The sequence below is a fragment of the Herpailurus yagouaroundi genome, unplaced genomic scaffold (assembly GCF_014898765.1).
Source record: "Herpailurus yagouaroundi ecotype Mexico unplaced genomic scaffold, PumYag 184, whole genome shotgun sequence".
In the NCBI taxonomy this organism is placed as follows: Eukaryota; Metazoa; Chordata; class Mammalia; order Carnivora; family Felidae; genus Herpailurus; species Herpailurus yagouaroundi.
In genome coordinates, this window is record NW_024412415.1 from 23,758,694 (window position 1) to 23,780,172 (window position 21,479).

The following is a 21,479-nucleotide window of genomic DNA, read 5'->3' on the forward strand; positions in this document are numbered from 1 at the left end:
GCTCTGCTGTTCGGGTTGAGTTTTGGAGGATGGGTGCATGTCAGAGACAGGGAAATATGGCATTTTTTGCCATTCCTTTGTGCTGGAATGGCCGCACAAGTGGTGGCTTGGAGCATGAGAAGTCTGGAGGGTGTGGGGAAGAGAAGAAAGTTCTCTAACTCCTTTTGCTCCTTCTCAACTGCTGAGACCTTGTTGTGGCAGCAGGACTGAGGACATTTTGAAAGTTGCTCCGAGGTGATCCAGCCCACATTCCTGTCACTAAGGTTGTCTTCTATTTAGTGACACAGCTGGGGTCAAAGACATGGTTGTGGTCACTGTTGTTCCAGGACAATCGAAAGCTTGATGTGGCTTACTTCACTTCCCGAATCAACTCTTACAGGGCCCTTTGAGTCTCACATAGCATCTGCCAGGCTCAGCAGCACAGTTCATTGAGAGAAGGAAAAGCTACCTGGGGACTTTTGTTGCAGGTGGGTCTGATCTTGTTCAAGGGTGTTCAATGTCTGTCCCTTGTCAGCAATGCATAGCACGTTGGCTGCTGGCCCTTCCCGGACTTGGGAGGTACCCCTTTGTCTCTATGTCAGCTGACAGAGAAAGGCTTCTGTCTACAGAAATTCAAGAAAAAGGCTGACAGTTGTCTTCTGAGAGGTTTCCAGTGTGGCAGTTATTCACTTAATGACCTGACTGTGGTCTATGATCTGACCTTTGGTGTTGAGTAGACACAGAGCAACTGATCATGGTCACATGGCCATGATGCCATTCTCTTTCTGAAGGTGGATCTGGAAGAGAAGCCCACTGGCTGTGGAAAGGTGTTTTGTGGCCCTGAGTCAGGACAGAGAGGAGTTAGGCAGATGAAAGGTGGCAGCTGTTAAGACTGCCTGGGGCAAACATCTCTACTTTAGAGTCTGACTTAACAGTAAGTTGGGAACCCTTAAAAGATGAGGGTTAATTCTCCAGGCACCACTACCAACCAAGAAAGAGCTCAGATGGACACTACACACCTTTGTCTTGGGGCCTCTCCTTTTTCTTAGTTTCCATGGTGACTATGCCCTTGTGTTTGATTGACACCATCTATCTTTAAACACATTAAAATATTAAGTCAAATTAGTCAATTATCAGAGTCTTGAAAGCCACACCATCTCTCTCAGATTTTGACCCAAACTGCTAGGATCTAGGGGTGCCTGGGTGGCTCAATCAGTTAAGCATCTGACTCTTGATTTTGACTCAGGTCACGATCTCACAGGTTCGTGGGTTCAAGCCCCACGTTGGGCTCTGTGCTGACAGTGTGGAGCCTGCTTGGGATTCTCTCTCCCTCTCTCTGCCCCTCCCCGCTTACCTGCCCTCTCTCTCTCTCTCTCTCAAAATAATAAAATTTAAAAAAATTTAAAAAACACACAAAATATAAAACTGTTGAGATCTACTTGGACACTGAAAAGATAATTTATCTCTCTATTCTTTTTTTTTTTTTTTAACTAGGCTCCACGTCCAGCATGGAGCCAAATGTGGGCTTGAACTCATGACCTTGAGATCAAGAGTCAGACACCTAACCCACTGAGCCACCCAGGTGCCCCTTTACTCCCTATTCTTTGAGGGAATCTCACTGAGCATTAATAAGAGCAGACTAACATTTACTGAGTGCCTACACTGTGCCACGCATAATGCTAAGAACTTCGTGTGTACTAACTCATCTCATCCTCACATATGAGGAGTGTTCTGGTATTATTACCATTTATAAACAAGGAGCCTGAGGCACAGAGAGGTTAAGAAACTGGCCAAAGAGCATGCAGCTCCTAAGTGGGCAAAGCGGTGTTTGAACCCAGGCAGTCCAGCTCCAAAGTCTAACCCAGTGTGTCACAAACATTAAGAACAGTCACAACTTGAATCGTTCTCTTGGAGGAAAAGAAAATTAACTAGATTCCAAGCTGAAGTTTACTGGAGTTTTAAGAGTCTTGTTGGGTGTTGTATCTAGTCTTTATGAATAAGTAGAATAATGCAGTGGCCAGCCTGGAAAGGGGAAGGAGGAACAGCTAAGCCCCTTGTCCTGGGAGTGCCCTCCCCTCGGGTCTTGTCTGGACTCCCTGCTCTTGCAGCCACTCCCTTGACCTTTGACCTGTTGTATATTATTCATTCACTAGACTTGTATCGAGCACCTTCTATGCAGCTGACACTAGGGACACCACCGAAAGACACCTCTGTCACTGCCCCCCCAAGGACCCCTCAAATATGGTAAGAGATTGCCATTTGTTTCTACCTAAATTGTCTAGTTAAGCCTCAGAATCACCTCATGAAGTGAGGTGGAAATCGATATACCCATTTTATAATTGGGAATACTGAGGAACCGAGTAGCATGCCTCTGCCCCCACATCTCCAGTCATCATACCCACTTGAATTCCAAATGAAGCTCTATTTCAGTTGTTCTGTCTTCTTGCCTCCATATTATACAAAGAACACTTACATGGCTAGTCTGTTAGGAGGCTTTCGCTAGTCATCAATGAAATGAGAAATAAAGATGATGGAGAGTGTTTTCATTAAACTAAATTTCTTCTATTTCAAGAACTATCCTCTATTCTGAAATTATGTTCTTCCTACCTTTCAGTATTAAAATACCCTTTTATAAATATTAGTTTGTTTTTTTTTAACTGCACTTTTATGGCAAAACAAAACATTGGTGATTCTATTATTTTCCAAACCTGTTTGCTGGTCTTTGAACCACTGCCCTTTTAAAATGCACATGACCCCTGAAAGGCACTAAGTCCAGCCCACCACCCAGAGCCATTGGTGAGCCTCTCACAGCTGGCAGTACCTATGGTGCCTGAGAGCATGACCTTGACTGGGAGGGCAGGAACGCTGGCAGGAGGCTTGAATAAAGAAAAACAAGGAGCAGGGAAGTGCTGCCATCCCTTTACTCTGATTTATACAAGACACGTGATTTTCCACAGCCACGGCAACTAGCCAAAAATGGTAAGGCTGATTAATTCCGCAAATGCATTATTCCCATGTCACCAAATATTGACTCTTACCCACCCCCTCCCCCGCAGCCATCTGCCCTGGTGTGTCAAATCAAAATAAATCAGCAAACAAAAAGTGGCAGGCAGAGGACACCCCAGGGATGCCACAGCCAAATGCGTAAGTCCCAGCGCAAGCCTGAGTTCTGAGTGGCTGCGCCATTTCCCCATCTTTCTTCTTCCCCAGTGGCCAGGAGTGCACACGTCTGCATGCACACACACGTGCACGCACACGGGTTGTAGATGGCAACGGTATGGGCATATGGGGAGGAAAATGGTGGGGAGCAGCTAGAGTGAAAAAGACTTAAAAGATCCTAGGAAGTAATGCTCATAGTAGACCATTTGGTGATGAATTTATGTACCAGGCGTACAAATGCCAGAATGATGTTTGATCCTTACCACAACTCTTGAGACAGAGGAACTATCATTAGTCCTATTTTAAAGATGAAAAACTAAAACTCATTTGTGTTAATTAACTTGTCCAAAGCCAAACATGGAGCACCTCATGGTCTGACCTCAAAATTGATGCGTTCAATCCCTACATAGGCCAACCCTCCTTCACTGCCACCTGGACGTGTTTTTCAAGCTCTCTGTGCCTCTACTTCTGCATCTTGATCATGGGACAGTTATGGTACCCAGTTTACAGGGTTGTTGGGAGAAATCAAAGACCTACCACACGTAATGCACTTACAACAGTCTCAGCACACATAAGTGCTCAATATGTGTTAGCTTTTATTACTGATATTGTTGTTATTTTTATTGCACAATATTGCCTTCCTCGGCTTGGTGAAGGGAGTGTGGAGGACACAGAATTTACAAGCAGAGGATACACCTGGATGTGTGAGCATTCCTGGGGACCTAGTGCCAACAGAGCCACACTTCTATTCCCAGCAGAGGCTAAGTCATTTCCTCCTTACCTGCTCACATTGGGTTACACGTTTCTACGCCCTGTGGACTTCCTAAGCAGCTTGTTCTCGCTTCATTCTGTCTCCTCTCTTCTGACAGCTCTCTGGAGAGGCCACTCACCCCCTCTTCCATAGCCCTCTCTCTCTCCCTGAGTCACAAGCTGCTAGACTGTCTGGTGAGCAGTAGCTACGATGAATCTCCACATCCGCGGACCCTGCGGTGGTATGTGTGTACCACACCCACAGAAACTCCCCACAAAGCACAGAGGAAGGTCAGCTCAGTGCTCCAGCCTACTCAGTTTTAAAAGCAATTTCCAGGGGCGCCTGGGTGGCTCAGTCGGTTGAGTGTCCAACTCTTGATTTCGGCCCAGGTCATGATCTCACAGGTCTGTGAGTTCAGGCCCCGCATTGGGCTCTGCACCAACAGTACAGAGCCTGCTTGGGATTCTCAGTCTTCCTCTCTTTCTGCCCCTGCCCTGCTCATATGCTTTCTCCCTCTCTCTCTCTCTCTCTCTCTCCCTCTAAAATAAATAAACTTTAAAAAATTTTTAAATAATAAATAAATAAATAAAAGCAATTTCCAGCATTTTCCTCCCTCCATTGCTTTTCACCAAACTACAGGCAAACGTGAAAATTAATCCACTGAAGCATCACGAACAGCTGCTACCCATCTTCATGCAGGGCATTTAAATTTAGTCTTAAATTTTGTAACATGGAAAACACAACCAACAGCCCCTGTGAACGAGAATTATTTCCGTGAGTTTTCTTTTCCAGCATCTGAAACCGATGACTAAAGTCCCAGTCACCAGCTTGAGTGTGTCACAAACATGCTTCTTTCCCCCATGACCTTTTCCCACCACTGACTGCATTTTCAAAAGTAGCCTGAGGCCAGAGAACAGCTGTTTGCTGGTTCCCTCAAGAGCAAGTAGCAAATGGCACATCATCGTTGGCTTGTGCTTTTTGCTTCTTTGAGGAACGCACTTGAACATGCCAAATGGAAGGGAGGAATCATAGAATGGATAATAGGATGTTAAAATTGGAAGTCGCTACTAGTCACTAAGATATACCAGATGTGAGTCAAAAGTAAAGTATAGATTAAAAAAAGAAGAGAGCGCCTGCATTATCACTCCTTGCACTGGATCGTTCCAGTGCCAACTCGTTTCCACTGGGTACTACATTTCCCAGAATCACCTTTACAGAATGTTCCAGATTTGAGTCTATCAGGTGTAATTTTTGTGGGATTTGGGAGGCAGAAGTGAGGCAGTGGCTCTTCCCCTCTGGTGGTTGCTGTGAATTAAAGGAGGTAAGAGAAATGCAGAGGTGCCCGTTCGCTTTCACTACTCCCCCCACCCCCAGTGCATCCACGCTCCTTCCCAGCTGCTGACCCGCCAACCAGCAGTGACCCCAGGCCACCGCAGACACTTTGCCGTGAACCCCAAGGGAGCAGCCATGATGAGTGGACAACCTTGCACAGCCTGGTGCCTGCCCCTTGGCAGTCCTACCCCAGCAGCTGGAAGACGGGCTTCTAGCTGTCCCTGAGAGCTCTGAGGATTCGCCTCTGCCCACACTGCTGTGCGACCTTTCTCCAACCTTCCTTTTCTTTTCTCACCCTCGTTTCCCCAGTGCCTCTCACAGTTGTATGGTCTCGTTGCTAGAACATACTCCTTATTCATAATGCTTGAAAGGATTCTGCCTCCCCAGTTGGACCTGGACTGATGTACTCCTGGACCCCTGAGCCAGATCAAGGATAAGGAGTGTGAAGAAAAGAGAATTATCAGGAAATTTCCCTGAGTGAACATCAGTCAGTAGAGCATGTGACTCTTGATCTCAGGGCTGTGAGTTCAAGTCCCACATTGGGTGTGGAGCCCACTTAAAGAAAATTTAAAAGTTTCCTTGAGAGATGCAACTGTGCCATGTCTGTCTCCACCTCCCCCTATACCTCAAGTCTCGTGATGGGCCACCATGGGCCCCCTCAGAGAGCTTTGGTATATGCTCCCTGTGGCTAGATACAATGGCTGCCACCTAACTTGTGCCTCAGAAAGACAGAACCATTCAGAGACCCAAGGTGGCTGCCCTGGGTTCCTCTCAAGTTTGGAGATGGGTAGGGTGGGTATCAGGATTGTCCCGGGTCCTGACCGACAGGCTAGTGAGAGGGGCTGAGCAAATTCAACAGCAAGAAGCAGGAAGTAGATTCAAGACTCCTGTGGAGCAAATACCACCAGCAACCGAGGGAATGGAGATGCAGGTACCAGACCAAGGGATCTGCAGGAGAACTCAGTGATGAGAAACTTGAAGGCACCCCGGAATCACTTCACTGAAAAAGCGATGTTCAATACCTACTAATCCAGAGAGCATGAGGTCAGGGTCTGGCCCTGGTCAACACCTCATTTGTTATTCCTTCCTCTCTGACCCTGAAGGGGTCACAAATTGCCTAGCAAGCTGAAATGGGAGGGGACAGGAAAGGGGCAAATATTTGTCATAAAATTAAATTTAGAGGCACCTGGGTGGTTTAGTCTCCAACTCTTGATTTTGGCTCAGGTCATGATCTCATACTTCGTGGGTTCAAGTCCCACATCAGGCTTTGTGCTAACAGCACAGAGCCTGCTTGGGTTTCGCTCTCTCCCTTTCTCTCTGCCCCTCCCTTACTCACTCACTCTGTCAAAATAAATAAGCATTTAAAATTAAATAAATAAAATTAAGTTCAGAGTTTTTTGGTAATCTCTTGAGTGGACATAATTGCATTGAGATCATGTTTTGTGACTCACAGTGACTACGTAAGTGAGAGTGAGCTGGAAATTACGGGCCTGCTGTGGTTTTTACCTAGGAGTGGAAGAGTATTTCTGTTTCATTTACTTTAAGGTGGGAAAGAAAAATGGAGTTTCAGTTACTCACACCCAGAGGCTGGGTACTGTGGATGCCAGTTACAAACGTTGAGGCAGGGGTGCCTGGGTGGCTCAGTTGGTTAAGCGTCTGAATTCAGCTCAGGTCATGATACCCCAGTTCGTGGATATGAGCCCCACAACAGGCTCTGGGCTGACAGTTCAGAGCCTGGAGCCTGCTTTGAATTCTGTGTCTCTCTCTCTGCCCCTCCCCCACTCACGCTCTAACTCTCCCTGTCTCAAAAATAAGCATTTAAAAACCAAAAACAGATGTCGAGGCAGGGTCCAGGCCCTATGGGGCTCACTCTGTGCTCGTGGAGCGCTGCATTCCTCTAGTGAAGCCTCAGGACATGAGGGGGCACAGGGAAGCCTGAAAGTGTGGGATATGGAGGGCTGTCCCATCTTCAAACAAGAGTTTTTATACCTTTTTATACAGGATTTCCAAATAGGTTTTCATTTGAAGGCGGGATAGAATTCCACCACTTTAAAAAAGATCTTGAGGGGTGCCTGGGTGACTCAGTCAGCTGCGCATCCCACTCTTGATTTCAGCGCAGGTCATGAGCCCATGATCATGGGATCAAGCCCCACTTGAGGCTCTGCGTGGAGCTTGGAACCTGCTTGGGACTCTCTCTCTTCCTCTCTGGCCCTCTCCCCTGCTTTCACACTTGTGCTCTTTCACTCTCTCTCTCTCTCTCAAATAAAATTAAAAATTAAGAACTAAAAATAAAATAAAAAGATCTTGAAACCTGCTTTCTGTCTAACCCCATTTAACCAACCAGGAAACAAGGGCCACAGAAGGGAAGCAATTGACCAAGGTAGAAGCAGGACCTGAACCAGTGTCCTGACTTCTAACTCTAAACCCTCTCCCCACCACCCACAGCTTCCAACCCCAACGTTCATATAAACATCTGCTGTTTGATTTAAAAAAATTTTTTTAATGTTTATTTATTTTTGAGAGAGACAGACTGGGAATGGGGGAGGGGCAGAGAGAGAGGGAGACAGAGGATCCGAAGCAGGCTCCAGGCTCCAAGCTGTCAGCACAGAGCCCGACATGGGGCTCGAACCCACGAACCATGAGATCATGACCTGAGCCAAAGTCTGGCACCCAACCGACTGAACCACCCACGCACCCCTACTGGTTGATTTTAGAGATCTCAACTCAGAAATAAATGTAAGGACAAGAAAAGTGAAACAAAAGATTAAAAACCAGATCAACAAGTGCAGGGTCAAGGAGGAGGAAGGCCTTGGTGAAGACACAAATTGCTGTCAGGGGTTAAACTCAGCTCTGGGTCTTTCCTGACCTCAGCTGTGCCCTGTCAGCTGGGCACCTCTGAGAAAGCATATTCCCAATCCCCTGGCTTGTCCTGGGGCACAACCCTGAACCTGGATTTTAACAAATATTCCAGATGGTTTAATTGCCAGGGCAGGTTTTACTCCACTGCGTGGCTTCACACATCAGGCCCAGAATGCCAGCGCACAGTGGCAGCAAAGTCCTGGACACGGGCCCCGGATGCCTTCTCCCCACTGAAGCTTACTCTGAAGAGCACGACAGGACTGCCCGCCTGCTGGGTGGTGACTCAGGCATGTGGGGAGCTAAACAGGGCCATTTCTGGCCTGAGGAAGGTGCCCCCAAGGAGCAGCAGCTGCCGTTCTGGAAGCTTAGCCCAACAGAGGTGGGGCTTCTGGCTGCAGGAAAGATGGAACTTGAAGTGGAGCCAGAGGCAAGAGCTGGCCCAAATAGGTCCTGAGAGGTGGCTGTAAAGCCTAGGAGAAAGGAAAGGTCAAGGTTCTAGGCAGCAGGGGCCGTCCTAAGCAATGAAGCCTCAACGTATGAAGGAGGCCGTGCTAAATTGGCAAGAACTCTTTGGCCACAGAGCCTCATGGAAAGGTTTGTGTTCTCATAACCAGCTGGAGCCCCAGAGCATCTGAAAATATGTTACTCTTACTCATTTGCAAAAGTGGGTCTCAACCAGAGGTGGTTTTGCCCCCACCTCCCCCCAGAAAATTTGACACTATCTGGAGACATTCTGTTTGCCACACCAGTGGGTGGAGGCCAGGGAAGCTGCTGGACACCCTGTAAAACCCGGGACATCCCCCACCACAAAGAACTACCCAGCCCAAAAGCTCAATAGAGATGGGGTGGAGAAACCCTGCTCTGCGTGGCATCACTACAGGAATCCATCCTTTGGGGAAATCCATATCTGAGATGTCCATGATATGCCCTGGTTTCTCTCCACCCACAGATGGGCACACACATGAGGCCCCCCCACCCACTCCGGAGGGCAGGTAGGCCTGGAACCAGGCACCAAGCATGCAAGCGTATGCCCACCACTATGTATCACAGCAAATTGTATTAAAAGAGAAGATAAACAGCAACATGTTTTGTAATAGGCAACAACAGGCATTAAAGTCCGCTGGCTTCACACCCCTGTGTCCCCACTGCACCCACACCCTGTACTGTCACTGCCCACAGTGATGGTTCTGCACTGTCACAGGCATGGAACAAGCACCTTTACCACCATTACCTCCCACGCCAGACACCAGGACTCCACTCATTCGATTTCCAGCAGGCAAATCTGATGTCTTTTGCAAACCAAGTGCCTCAAAGCAGGGTTGGGCTGGGGGATTGGGGAGGGGGGGGGGCGTTGCTTCCCTCAGAGGAGCCAATTCACTTTCTTTCTGAGCTACTCACTTTGCAGAGAGGGCAGCTGTGCTCTCTCACCCTGATCCTGGTACATCTCATACCTCTCAGTAAGTGTGGGCATCTGTGTCCCCAACGCACTGCTCCAACCTGCTCAGAACAAGCACCCCACTTTCTCCCAACTCATCTCATTTATTCAGTTCACTGAGGCGCTCCAGAGCATCTCCCCTAACATGTCAGGGGACATGGGTCCCCTACATCTCTCAAAGTGTCCTTTAAACGGCATGGCAGGAACAGACAGGTGAAAGCTCAGAATCTTCACTCTCTCCGAGCAAGGCACTGCCAGCTTTCTTTCCTCACTTGAAACAACCCTATTTGTTATTTTGAGCCATGACTGGGATGACACTTATGACATATAGCAAAGCAGGAATTATCTTTGGGAGCAGAAAGACGAAGACATACTGTGAGTCTGATAAGATAAAAGCGGCCACAGATAAAAGCATTTATAAAGGAAATGATGGCTATCTGCCAAACAGGAGCAAGGAAACTCACCCACCAAACACAAAGAAATGAAAAGAAGTCAAGCCAAATTCTGTAACGGGCTGCATGCTAGCATCCTTCCCTGCAAGACAACTCAGCAATAGGAGAGAACATGGAAGGGGATGTTGGGTGATGGGGTCTGGGGACACTGTGTGACCTTGGACAGCAGCTTCCTGTGGAGAGAAAGGAAGGGAAGTCACTGGTGTACCTCTCAGCGTCATGGTGATGTTTAAGCGAGAGGATGCAGGTCACAACACTGGGCGTGCTGGGAAGCATCAGATATGTAAGGCATGAGTTCTCAGACAGTCACATACGGAAGTTGCTTAGGAGAGCTGCTAAAAATACAGATTCTGGGCCCAAACTCCAGAGATGCTGATTTAGGAGGTTTGGGCTGGGGCCCAGGAATCTGGATTTTGGACAAGTGCTACAGATGATTCTGAAACAGGAAGCCTCTAACAACCCTATGAGGTAGATACTGTTACGATCTCCATTTTACATGTGAGGAAACTGAGGCAAAGCTAGTTTGTGGTAGAGCCAGCTCCCAAGAGATCTTGGACTCCAGAAATGAGAAAAGAGGTTGTCCAGATCTGGGCTGGGACTCCCGTCCCTGCCCCCTCCTCTAAAGCAGCCAACAGAGTGGCAGCCCATTCCCAGAAAGATCAGAAATGCTCTTTCTCTGAATCTTTTGAGCTTCAAGCAAGCAAATATGCCTAAGACAGGTGTAAGCAGACACTCATGAATGATAGAGACAAAGGAAGAGGGAAGGAGGGAACGGCCACATTAAAAATTATAACCTACATCAAGTTTGTGCTTCTCTGGATCACTCTGAATATTCACTGGGATAAAATATGCTCTAAAATATGTCAATGCCAAGGTGATTAAAACGCCATTCTGTACCCATCAGTGTACAGAGAGGAGAGGGAACAGCAACCAGGATGTCAAGTTTTCAGAAAACAATACAAAATGAATAAGTAGAGTTACAAAACCCAGAATCATCAAATATTAGAGTTGCATGTACCTCTGGGAGTTATCTTGATTCTCCCCTTTATTTGACTGATGAGAAAACTGAGATTTGGTGAGGGCAGGTGCTGTGGCTGGGCGTCAGAGGGCAGCCCCAAAGCCGGGGTTCTGACCCCTACTCTGGTTCTCATTTTGCTCCATATGCTGCCCTTGTGAAACTTGAAAGGAACCGAAGTCCTTAATGTAGCACTCCTTCCAAACTCCTTGAATGGCTCCAAAGCCAGGGCTGGTGCGGCAGCACCGGAAGGACCGAAGGGAGGTGAGAAGAGGCAGCCAGCCACAGACTCAGTAAATAAGAGTCTCGGACATAATCACTGTGCAGAGAAGTCCCAGCTCTCCAGCTCCCTCAGAGAGTCAGAAACAGAGAGGACAAGTGACTGAATGGAAGGGACCCTGAAGAAGGCTCCCTAGGATGGGTCAGGGGGTGTGGGCATGTCAGCTCGCCTCTCACTGCCTTCCTGCCTTGGGTACCCAGGGACGCTACCAGAAAATAACTTCTCTGAGGCACAAGCTGCAATGGCCAGAAGTAGAGGTGGAATTTCAGGCAGGATTCAGTTGTGATTTTTCCTCCAGCTCAAAACCTTCACAGGGGCCCTTGGCCAAGCATCCCAGATCCACCATGGTCTGCCTGTACCTTGCCCACAAATTTTATTTTCTAACACTGCCCTGATGTCAGCACCCATCCTATACTTTGGATTATTCTGCCCAACCGATAGATACCCTGGGAAAAGTGCCAGTGACAGCTCGAGAGGCCAGCCCAGACATAGTCCTTGGCAGTGGAGGAGGAAGAATTTCCAGGCTATAGGGAGCAGTCCTGCGGGGGAAGACAGGCCTGAGCAAGGAAGCATACACCAGGACTTCCAAATCCCATCAGCAGGCTCACCTCTACACATGACATCACCATGATAGTGACATCAACAATGGAGAGGCATGGCCCAGCCCCCAGCTCTGAGCTGGGTCCTCTAGTGACCAGAGTAGTCAAAGCCAGCTGGAGAGCAAGCATTGCCCTGAGCTGTGGCAAGAGCAGGGTCTGGCCATAGAGGACAAGATGGAAGGACCAGAATTTCTGGTTTCCTTTCCACAAAGAGATTGGAACCAAGATTACTATCATAGAATGAGTAAACCCTGAGGCTTATCACAAGAATGAGGGATGCTGGGAGCAAAAACAGACATAATCTCAATAGTGGAAGGTAAGAGAAATGTGAGCTTATCTTCTACTCAAACCGGTAATGCAGCCGTGACCCTGCCATTGAAGTTATAGCCACCCACTGGTTCTGGCTTTCACTTTGCTTAAACCAACTTGCAATAAACTGGAGATCATCAAGGTATTTACCAGGAAAATCATCCACTGGGTAACCTACTATGCATCGGGCTTACAAAATTGTCTTTATTTCCTGAACAGAACAGGATGTGTGAAGATACCAAAAAGAATGATCGCCCTGCCATTTCCAGTAAGTCCTGCAGAGCCTTTCAAAGTTCCTCGTTTTTTCCTATTTGTCTTGGTAATGAATTCTCTGAGTCTTTGACCTGGCAGTTCAGCTATCTTTCCTCATCTCTGATAAAAGCCTAACTGTGGGGAAAGATAATATTTTCTTAATCAAGTGAGTATCAGTGAGATCTATGCAGCAGCTTCTAACATTTTTTAAATGACTTGACTCTTCAGAAGCTTCTCTTAGGAGAAAGCCTTTGGGTATGATATGAATGTGAAGGAATATTCTAGATTTATTCAACTCATAATCGTTTTTAAACTTTTAGGGTTGGCTGCAGGAACTGTGGAACTTTCTAGCTTTTTCCACTCAGACAATGGAAAGGAGAGATGTGAGCAATTATTTAGAAGATTTGAAAGATTCAACTGCTAATCAGGATCTTCAGGCATAAATGCTTAGGGTTTTGAAAGACCTAGGCTAGAATGTTTTCTGAGTAGCTTTACCTCCCTCTGCTACAGTTTCCAAGCCTATGAAAAAGAGTTTATTATAGTACCTCCCTCATAGAGAGATAGGAAGATTATATAAAATAATGACTGTAAAACATTTAACACAGTTTGGCTCAGTAAATGTTTGGTTTTATTGCCAAAGGATTACAGTGCCCCCCTCACAGCCCCCTTAGCTGTATTTTGCTCTCCTCAGTTTTAGTTACCCTTGGTCAACCTTTCCCTGGAAGCAGACGATTCTCCTAAAATATTGTTATAAGGTCAGTAGTAGCCTAATGCTACGTGGCAATGCCTATGTCATTTACCTCACTTTGCATCATCATGTAGGCATTTTATCATCTCATATCATCACTAGAAGGATGAGTGCGCTATAATAAGATATTTTGAGAGAAAGACACCACATTCACATAACTTCTATTACGTATATTATAATTGTTCTATTTTATTATTACTGTTAGTTTCTTACTGTGCCTAATTTATAAGTTAAACTTTATCATAGGTATGTACATATAGGGGGAGACATCGTGTATATGGGGTTCAGTACTATCTGTAGTTTCAGACATCCACTGGGGATCTTGGAACATACCCCCCCGTGCATAAGGGGGGACCTCTGTAATTTCCATATCCAGTTGATTTTGCCTTTGTGGACACGGCCTATACACATTCTGAACGTCACAGGGACTGTTCTAACAGTGAACAAATAGTCTCTCTAAGTAAAATGTAGTTAATGCAATCTGTTTGACTTTACTACTTGGAAAAAAATTGGCGAAAGCTTTACCATATTTGTTTCCTAGGGCTGGTACCACAATGCACCGCAAAGTGGGTGGCTTAAAACACACACACACACACACACACACACACACACACACACACACACAACAAAACAGAAACTCATTCTCTCATAACAATAAGGTCCAGAAGTCCAAAATCAAGGTATCATCAGCAGGGTAGATTCCTTGTGGAGGTTCCGAGAGACAATGGATTCCAAATGTCTCCCTGCTTCTGGCAGCTTCAGGCAATCCTGGCATTCCTTGGCCTGTGTCTGTCTTCCAGTCTCTGCTGCCATCTTTATATGGCTTTTCTCTCTCTGCTTCAAATTTCCCTCTTCTTTTTCTTACAAGGACACCAGTCACTAGATTTTCCTAAACCTAGTATGATCTCAGCTTAAGATCTTTAACTTAATATATCTGCCAAGACCCCATGTCCAAATAAGTTCACATTCATAGGGAGTGAGGGTTAGGATTCAGGCATATCTTTTGGGGAGACACTATTCAACCCACTACAATTTTAAGTTCTTCAAACAAAAGCTTTTCCACTACCTTGTTGCAGGAATGAAATGACTTCAGAGCAAGTATTGCCCATTTTCTATACATCTTTGGAAACTCACACAAAACATTTAAGACATGTGGATTACATGGGAAGTTTAAGTTTCTTTTAAACCTGGAGTCATGTTAAGTCTTTTTTTTGTTTGTTAAGTCTTTTTAAAAAATTTTTTTTTATTTTTTATTTTAGAGAAGGAGAGTACACCGGCGGGGGGAGAGGGGCAGAGGGAGAGAGAGAGAGAATCATAAGCACGATCCATGCTCAGCTCGGAACTTGATGCAGGGCTTGATTCCATGACCCCGGGATCATGATCTGAGCTGAAATCAAGAGTCAGATGCTCAACTGACTGAGCCACCCAGTGGCTCAAAAACAGTTAGCTCTGGAAGTGTCAGCTAACTGAGCTCAGAGCTCAGGTGTGGCCTGAAGGTGAAGCCATCCACCCCGTTGTGTACCCTTAGGACTAGATAAATTGTCCTCGGGACAATACAACAGCGAACTGTACTCCTTACTTTATGATACACCTTCACCAGGAGTCTATTCAAAGCCTCTCTCTTTTTATTTTTTTCCCCCTTTGCTCATCCATTCAACAACTATTGAAAGCGTCTACAATGCTTTACCCCTACTGAGAATAAAACAGTTAAAGTGTTTGCTCTTACAGAGCTTATTCTAATCATGGAAATAGATAAACAAGTAAACAATAGATAGTATCAACAGGTGAATGAGTGTTATGAAGAGAAACTAAGGCAGAGTAAGAAAATGAGAAGCAGAAGGGTAACAGGATCTGACTAACATTTTAAAAAAGATACTCCACGGGGCGCCTGGGTGGCTCAGCCAGTTAAGCATCCAACTGCCGCTCAGGTCATGATCTCACAGTTTGTGAGTTTGAGCCCCGTGTCAGGCTCTGTGCTGACAGGTCAGAGCCTGAAGCCTGCTTCAGATTATGTGTCCCCTCTCTCTCTACCCCTCCCCTGCTCATGCTCTGTGTCTCTGTGTCTCTCTGTCTCTCAATAATAAACGTTAAAAAAATTAAAAAATAGATAAGTAAATAAAAATAAATAAAAAAGATACTCTGGCTGGTGTGTAGACAGTAAAGAAACAAGGAAGTAAGCCAAGGGACCCAGGAGGAGTCCTGGTGGCTTCAGTGAGGCTGGCTGGGAGCCACAGACGTAGCAGAAGTGGGTCCATTCCAGATACTTTGACAGTTGAATCAACATTATTTTCTAGGGACTGGGTGAGAGGTGTGAAAGAAAAACAGTAAAGGCCCTTATCATGGGCTGAAAAATGACTTCCCAGAAGATATCCACTTCCCAATCCTTAAAACCGGTGAATGTCACCTTACATGGCAAAAGGAGGGTAGTCTTTGCAGACAAGATTGAGGAGTTTAAAGCTTATTTGCTCAGATAGAGGGGGATGGAGAGAACCCCAAGCAGGCTCCATGCTGTCAGCACAGACTCAGACGCGGGGCTAGATCTCACAAACTGGGATATTATGACGTGAGCTGAGATCAAGAGTTGGGCGTTCAACCAACTGAACCACCCAGACACCCAGAGACTGAGGAGTTTAAAATAGGGAGATTATATCCTGCAACATGTGGTTGGGCCTTAAATGTGATCACACATACCGTTATGAGAGGGCAGCGGAGGGAGACCTGATGCACAGAGAAGGTGCTGTGACGATGAGGAGACCTGGAGATGCTGGCCTTCAAGACTGGAATGATGTGGCCACCAGCCAAGGAGTGCCAGCACCCACCAGACACTGGAGGGGGCTGAGTGGATTCTCCTCTAGAGTCTCCAGAGCAGCCAGCACCTTGCCTTCAGCATGGTCATACTGACTTTGGACTCCTGGCCTCCAGAATGGTCAGAGAATACCTGTGTGTTGCCCTAAGCTGCCCAGTTTGTGAGAACTGGTCACAGTAGCCTCAGGAAACTAGTACGAACCCCCACTCCAATTCCCTTCCCCATACTAGACGTCTGCTCTTACGTGCTTAATACGTGGCCTGATACAAGCATGTATACTTGAAAAACACGGATCGTTGTTTTGAAGACTGTAGGTGTTTTTGAACAATATTTATGGTCTAGATCTTACTCTTCTGTATTCAACTCTGTATATGTAAGGTCTTTCCAAACTCTTGGGTGTATGCACACCTGGCTGGGTGTGTGCATCTGCCACAGAACATTCTGTATGTCTCCACCGGATACCCCTTTTCCATTCTGGTACAGAGGGACATCTACATTGCTCCCAGCTCACCAGTCACACTATGACAGTTTAAAAATTTGCTCATCAAGAGGCAGATACTCGCTGATGTGATCTTTCAGGACCAGGGGAAAAGAACGGATACTGTAGTTGGACTCAAACTACAAGAGGATAAACTGTCAGCTCTGCATTTGAGTGACAAGTATGATTCTTGAGTTCCCTTGGCCCAACCTTTCCTCTCGGGTCCTACTGCCCTGGCCTTCCCCCTCCCCAAGAGATCTCCGGAAATTGAAAGGCTGAACAATTCCAGCTGCCTTGCTTGACAAATTGAAATGGGAGTTGGCGGCCGTTTTCCCTCCAGCATCCTCTGGGAAATCCACCCAACTACGTGTTCCCAGCCTGCCCCTGCTTTCAGCACTGTAAGGTTCAATACCAAGCGGCAAGTGCCACGTACAGGACATAAGTGTGGAGAAGCAGTACAAGGCCTGGCAGGGGCAGAAACAGCCCCTGGGAGGAAAAGAAGCCATGGCTATTTAGCTAGAAGAAATGTGGATGGGATGAGTTCAGCTGGCTCCAAGTGTATAAACAACGACGCTAAACAATTGTGCTTCTACTGAGTTGAGGAACAGACACAGTGGACCTGAGGTGATAAGAAACACGTGGGTTAGACATTAAGAAGGCCTTTTTAACAAGTGACGTTAGAGGCAACAATCACACAGCTTCAAAGCTGGAAGATGTAGACTCGAATGAGCTTCTGTCAGAGCAAACACTTTGTCTGGAAGGGACCCTACCAATCTATTTTAGCTCTGTCATCAGTTTGCTTTAGAAGCTGAGCTAAGCCCCTTTGCTTCGGTCTCCTCATCTGTCAAGAGAAGGGTCCAAAAGATGTGGCTGAGCAAAATTAACTCAAAATGCACCACAGAATTAAATGTAAGTGCTAAAATCACAAAACTCCAAGAAGAAAACATAGATGGAAATCTTATTATCTTGAATTAGACAAAGACTTCTCACATATGACACCAAAAGCATGATGCATAAAAGAAAGCAATTGATATACGGACTTCTCAAAAAAAAAAAAATTGTTCTTCCAAAGATACTATTAAGAAAACTAAAATATAAGCCAAAGACTGAGAGAAAATATTTGCAATTTAGATATTTAGCAATTGCCTAAGAATGATGATCCAGGAGGTGGTGGATTTGTGAAACTTTACACAGAATCGAGTGGCCTGGATTAACAGCTAACTATGTAAAGTAGGTGGCTTTGTCTCTTTTCTGTTAAATGTCCTCCCCTCTAGATAAGCATTTCTGGCCACCACATTTTATCCTGCCTGTTACCCCTTGTCCTCAAGTAGATAAGAGTTAGACAGACTTGTGTTCAAATGGGCAAGTGCCTTCGACTCTGAAGAGACGGGTCCTTCCTCTGTAAAGTGGGGGTAATCAAACCAAGCTCATAATGCCAACGGGCAGCCTGAGCCACACAGAGGAGCTGTCTGCTGTTAGCTTCTCTCTCCTATCTCCATCCCCAAACCTGCTTCCAGGAAAAGAAGGTGCTATTAGTCACTAGCACATCACTGAAGAATACACTGTATTTAATCCTTTTTTTTTCATTGGGAATTATCCTTTTCAGAGTGGAAGAAAGACTTTTTCTGCACTGAGGGGAAAAACAGCCTCATCCAGCCTGAAGCCCTTCCTAAACTCTGGAAATCTCACTCTCTCGTCTCCTTGCTTGGTTTCCTTTTCAAGGACTCTGGGAAGAAGTCAGTTTTTGACATCTGAAAACCATGCACTTCCCCATCTTGAAGTGCTGTGCTGTCACATGGTCCCAAGGAATGTAGGGCCTTTCAGATTACATCAGCAGACACACCCAGTATGCCAAGGACACAGCTACAGTTACCTGAATGCTGAGTGCTTGCTAAGTCCTTACTCAGAACACTGGTGTAGAGCAGAGCTGGGACTGGGGTGCAGTGAGGAGGAGTGTAGGGTGTAACATTTAAGGAGGCACTCACATCCAGGTGTCCGCTCCGGAATTGCATGACCCTGACGAGTGCCTCCTTAAGAGTGGGCTCCTTAGGGCACAATCTTTCCAACGCCAGCATTCTCAGGATGTAAAGGATGCCCCAGAGAGTAGATTCCTTCAGTGTTGCACCTTAGGCACCTCACTTCCTTCATTCAGCAGCAGCCCTACTGGAGAGGGTATGGACCCACGTCCACATGCTGAAGTCACAGCACCAGTGAGCCATGGGACCCTAGGCAGGTCTACATCTCCATTTTCCTGACTGTTTTCAATCTATGATTCTAGAGTTACTTGGCTTCTCTCTGCAATAAAGCAAAAACAATTATGAAGGTCTGCATTACCTTGGTCTAATAGATGCCGGCTTAGATTTCCTATCTTCACAGAAGCATTCCCTGACCCCGTAGGCTACTCTCTGTCATGTTATATTAGCAACTTGTTAATTTTATTCACAGCAGTTATCACAACTGATATTTTATTTTATTGTTTTGCATGAGACAGGATAGTCTAGATTACATTTCAGTAATAAAACGACCCACACCTCAAGAGTTTACAACAGTTTATTGCTTTCTCACTCCACATTATGTTAGGGGGCAGCTGGGAGGCTCAGCTCAGGCCCGGCTGATGAGGCAGCCACCATATGGACACTTCACTGGTCATTGTGTCAGAGGGCAGAGAGCTCCAGGGAGCATCACATTAACTGCTTAGCCCAGAAAGGACACGCAATCACTTCTAGTCACAACCCATTGGCCAGAACTAGTCAATGTCCCCACCCACTCACAAGGGACCCTACCACTGCACTTGTGCCCCAAAGGCAGAAAGCCACAAAGGTTTGATGAGCAGCTCTAATGACTCCTGCATTATTTATTTGATTTTGTCTCAATCCTCTGACCAGAATAGTCCATGAGGGCAGGATGGTCTGTCTTGTTCATTCATTTTATCCCCGGTTGCTGGTATCTTGTTGGTGCTTAATAACCATCCATTGACTAACTTAATGTCTCTGGTAGTTTAGGATTGGTGACCAAGACTGTCAGGTGTCAGCCCACGCAAACTGCTTGGAATCTGGAGGACCATGTTAACTACACCCTCCTGAAAGGGGAAAGGTAGTCTAACTGCTGCTTTCATTAATTTTCTCCTTGAGTGTCTAACTGGCCAATGAATAAGAATTTCTGGGAATCTGAAAGCATAGTCTAAAGTGGGTAAGCTATAATTTGGGATCTCTTCGTAATTTTATTCTTCATCTTCAAAGCCCATGTGAATTTTATATTTTGCTCCATGGTCATAAAAAATGTTTTAAAACATTTCCCGGGGGAAAATGAGTGCTTTGCAAACATGTGTCAAGCTTATTTCATGGTTTCAAGGCCCCACTAACAGCTCGCCCACCCCTGAATTCCCAGGTTGGTATGCCCCAAGCCAGAGAACACAGCTCTAAGCCTCCTTAGGTGGCTGCTGGTGTCTTAAGGCTTAAGTTTAAAACATTAAGAACATCCTGGAGGCGCCTGGGTGGCTCAGTCAGTTAAGCGTCCAGCTTCAACTCAGGTCCCGATCTCGCGGTCCGTGAGTTTGGACCCCGCGTCGGGCTCTGGGCTGATGGCTCAGAGCCTGGAGACTGCTTCCATTCTGTGTCTCCCTCTCTCTCTGCCCCTCCCCCGTTCATGCTCTGTCTCAAAAATAAATAAACTTAAAAAAAAAAAAAAGCTGCTGAGGATTCAACTCAGTTAAATAGAGGCCTCATTTTCTTTCCCACAGGTTGATGGACATAATTGTTCTAAAACTAGTGTTTTTTCAAACTCTTTCTTGTTTGTTTTTACCCTGAAGCACACTTAGAAATACATTTTATAAAACTTCCCGGAATGGACACTGTTGGTAACCCCACGCAGGCTGGTGTACCCATTCCCCAGCTGTCAAGACCATTGCCGCCTCCTCTGGAGAATTAATCTGAGCTGAGCAGGAGCTGCCTTTCTGGAGGTTATGTACCTCTGTTCCTCAGAGCGGACAATAGCCAGTGTTGACAGGATTCACAAGGCACTACCTGCTTGTCTCAGGCGTCACCAGCTCTGGTACAATTCAAACCATGGGATTAGGCGTGAGTACACCCTTGCTCAGCTGGTCCCCTGCCCGCTCCAGTTCCCTCCTCATTTTTCTGTCCTAAAGACAGCACAGACACCCATATTCTTTTCTTGAGCTCTGCTTCCAAGGAATCTGAGTTAAGACAATAGCCAACACATACACACACACACACACACACACACACACACCCTTGAAATAAAATTGCAACATTTACCCTTCATGTGACATGCTCTGATACTTGCAGTATTGTTCTGTTTGATTTTTTTAATTGCTCATTTGTGATCTTTTAATTTGATTTCATAACCCACTAATAGGTCACAGCCCTGCAGTTTGAAAAACACAGCACTAAAACTTTCCAAGTTAACCTTCCAAGTTGACCTTCCAGAGGCTGATGTTTAGTACCTGGGCAGGTTAAAGAGAAGGTGAAGCGAAGGGCATCTGCTCCAATATGCACGGCATTGAGAGTTTAAAGACTCAAGAAGTTGATTCTAATAGGACTGAGCATCTCAAGGGAGCACCACGCGTTCCTTCCAGCCACTGACCTGCTCCACACTCCCCAGGCTGGTTTTCCTTCCTGGCAGGAATGCACATTGATAGGAAATGTGGGTTCCAAGGAAACAAAGCAGATTTTGACCTCCACAAATGCACAGAGATGGACATGTGAGAACATTTATTCCGGCATTGTCTGTGATGGCCAAGATGAAAACATTACAAATAGCCATCCCTAAGTGAACTGCAGTACAATGTATCCAGTAATAATAATGTGGGTATCTAACTACAGAAAGATTTCCATGACAAACTAAGTGCAAAACTCAACAGCCCTTCAGTTCACCAATAAAATTCCATTTTTTATTTTTTAAAAATTAGTATGTGTATAAATGCATAAAATATGGAAAACTATACTCAAAACTATCTTCAGGGAAATGATTATTGGAGACTTATTTTCTAAATCATATATTTCCACA

The 21,479-nt window shown here is 45.9% G+C and overlaps 1 long non-coding RNA gene across 3 annotated transcripts; it reads left to right on the top strand.

The window, feature by feature from the left end:
* Nucleotides 1-9,435: 9,435 nt before the first annotated feature.
* On the top strand, nucleotides 9,436-21,165 carry LOC121041770 (uncharacterized). Of its 3 annotated transcripts, XR_005795842.1 has the most exons (3): nucleotides 9,436-12,438; nucleotides 19,452-19,547; nucleotides 20,829-21,165. It is a non-coding gene; the product is annotated as an uncharacterized LOC121041770 (long non-coding RNA). The 3 variants fall into 3 exon arrangements; XR_005795844.1 differs by lacking the exons at nucleotides 19,452-19,547; nucleotides 20,829-21,165 and adding an exon at nucleotides 18,061-18,776 and having other exon boundaries at nucleotides 11,891-12,438; XR_005795843.1 differs by lacking the exons at nucleotides 19,452-19,547; nucleotides 20,829-21,165 and adding an exon at nucleotides 12,743-13,650 and having other exon boundaries at nucleotides 11,891-12,438.
* The last annotated feature ends 314 nt before the right edge of the window (nucleotides 21,166-21,479 follow it).